We start from the raw sequence: 3,009 nt of genomic DNA on the forward strand, positions 1-3,009 counted from the left end.
TAGGTTGCATCAAATATACATGTAAACACAAAAGCATCTATGTAAAACAAGTATATAGAAGAACATGCAAACTTTATTGATAGAAAGTAACAGGGTTCCAGAGGAAGTTACAACCAATGATGTTGGCCCCAATCCAGCAACACCTCCTCGGCAGCAAGAACTCTCTTCTTCACCTCTAGTAAAACAATCACCCAATAATCCTGGTAGTATACCAACAGCACCTCCTTGCTTATACAAAATTCCAGCCTCCTTAGACCTCATATAAGAGCTCTATATATAGGAGAGAAGAAGAGAGGATGAGTCAGCTTGAGGCTGGCATAGAGCTGACTAGTGTCCTCTCCCTCTTCAGTTAATCTTCAGTTCTTGAGTCCACTTGGAGATCCTTGGTTACACATGGTGATCAAGTACCTCTTACTCATCACAAGGCGAATCTGATGAACCAAGTGTCAGTTTGGAAGCTTCCTGGGCAATTGACACCTTGCAGGAGGACTGTGCCACTTGGCCAATCTCGCCCAGCGCAGGTAGCCTTCATTGTTTTTGACTTCCAGCGCAGGTACAGAGTGGGACAGTTGCAATACAGCGCAGAAGCTCAGTTAAGCAGCTGACATGATCCAAAATAAGCCTGTTCTGAAGTGTTTTCAGGTGGAGAACTGATTGGAAGTGCTGTTGATTGATGACCTTGTTCTTTTAGGGGTAAGAACAACATGTTTAGGGACTGAGGATCCCTGTAATTATCGACATTTCCTGCTCCTTGACGCGAGGCACAAAAATGTCTATAACAATGAGAGTCACTGTTTGATTTAGGAGGAGGAGGAATCGAGGATTCCGGTCTAGGGGTGTCAGGTATTTTGTCGTAGAGCATGCCGGACTGAGTATAAATCAGATCCAGATATTGCGCACGAGCGATCACTTGCTCTTCTGTTACGACTCCCCCCTTTGCCACATCTTCCATGATGGAAGGCAGTAATGACTTGATAAACCATTCAGCTAATAGCTGATCGGGAACGTACGTTTTTACCATCCTACGACGATGTCGCCACTCATCTATATGATCAGATATGTGAGTGGCTGTTGTCTGTTTAAAGTTGGTAAGTAGTTCTGTTCCCGTTTCATACCTTATCGGTAATTGAAAATGGGCTAAAAAGGTTGTGGCTAAGGTGCTGAAGTTGTCGAACGAAGCTCTGGGCAATTCGATGTACCATTTTGCCGCCGGACCCATTAACGTCCTCTGAAAAAGGTGAAGCCTTATCGAATCATCATTTAAAGTGTTTGATGAACACCATAGATGAAATGTCATCACGTGATTCGATGGATCTTCACCCGGATTTCCATTAAATTTAGGAATATTTGATGGACGTTTATGAGGGATCGCTGGCCACCAAGGGGCGTAAGCGATTGGATCGTTTGTTAACCAGTGTAAATCAGGTAACTCTAAAGTTTCCACGAATGGTAACTGTTGATTCAGGTTAGGTGAAGCATACCCAGGATATGATGGAGTTGCCTGAGCAGTTGGCCTTTGCATACCAGCATAATGCAGTTGATGCTGGTATGATTGATAAGGTTGGTGGACATGACCATTGTAAAATGATTGATTTTGACCGTTTTGAATGTACGGCTGTCCACTGTTTGCAAAGATCTACTGCTCAGAACCTTGGTATACTTGTTGGAATTGTGGTTGTTGGTATTGCACCAGCCACGGTTGTGAAGCCATGTTCTGTTGCGCTATACTAACCGTTGGACCAAGGTGTGGGGTAATTGTACCCGTTTGGACCTGTGTCGCCCCACTAGTTGGCGATTGTGGTTGAGTCACAGGGTCAAGGGGCTGTTGCATTACAACCTGAGAAATCTGAGGTTGACATACAACAGGCAGCGTTTGAACTTGTGACACTGTCACAATAGCCGGTGTAGTAGGTATATTCGACACAGGTACACATCGTTGCATCGAATACACAACCCTTGGTTGTTGGGGTAGTATAGGTACCCAACCACTTGATGTAACTCCAGTATAACCTGAATACTGTTGTGAACTCCCGTATGGATATCCTCCCGGAGGTGGTAATGAAAGGGCGTACTGCCCCCCATACGGTGGTAATCCAGAACTAAAGGGAATTGTTTGCCCTTGGGGACCGGACTGCCCAAATTGACCTCCAAATGGATCAATTTGTTGAGATTCAACATAAGAGTTCCCGGGTATAATTCCGGATGAACAAACAGGAACGGACCATACTGTCGAAATAGCCCCTGAGTGGGCTCTTTCTAGTGGTTGAGAGCTAGTTGGGACAGATGGTATGCCGACGAACATTGTCGGAGTGACAGCAGGGAGTTCTGCTGTCGCTGTGTCAGTCAACACAGTCCTAGATGTTGACGGTTGTTCAGACATTTGGAGTCTATCCAAAAGATTACCTAGCGATTCTACAGGAACTTCCGCTAGTGGTAGACCAACTTCTGATGAAGAAGGAAATAGAGTGACCCCGACTCCAAAGTGTGTTGGAGTACTTGCTTGCGGATCTTCTACAATTTCCTCTATCGCAATCAAACCAGGTGGAAGGGGAAGATCGTCAGGTCCGTAAAATATTTCTGGTGCCGAAGAAGGGGTTGAATCGATAGCTGCAGATGTTTGAAGAGCAAGACTCTCCGAACCGGTTATAGATGGAACTAGTTTGGTAACACAAGTGTTTATTCTCAGACTAGGATCAGTATCACTGTCCCTCTGTGGCTGTTGAACTTCTTCTGTAGAGGCAGGGCTTCCAGAAATGTTTGGAGTAACTGGAATCTCGGATGTTGTTGGAACACTTGTTCTAACTTTAATAGGAGATTTCGAACCGGTTAAACGAGTTCGCTTTGTCCGTACTGTTTTCGATTCCGGAGACAAAGACGGTTGACTCGTAAGCCTCCGCGAACGACGGGGTTTCAATTGACTTTCTTCCACGATTGCGGATTACTCAATCAACTAAAATACAAAAGGGGAAATATGTTTCCGAATTAAATGAATTTTAGACGCTTTAGACA

The sequence above is a fragment of the Pinus tabuliformis genome, chromosome 2_2 (assembly GCF_031772625.1).
Source record: "Pinus tabuliformis cultivar Carrire ecotype Pingquan chromosome 2_2, CPIR1, whole genome shotgun sequence".
NCBI classification, from domain to species: Eukaryota; Viridiplantae; Streptophyta; class Pinopsida; order Pinales; family Pinaceae; genus Pinus; species Pinus tabuliformis.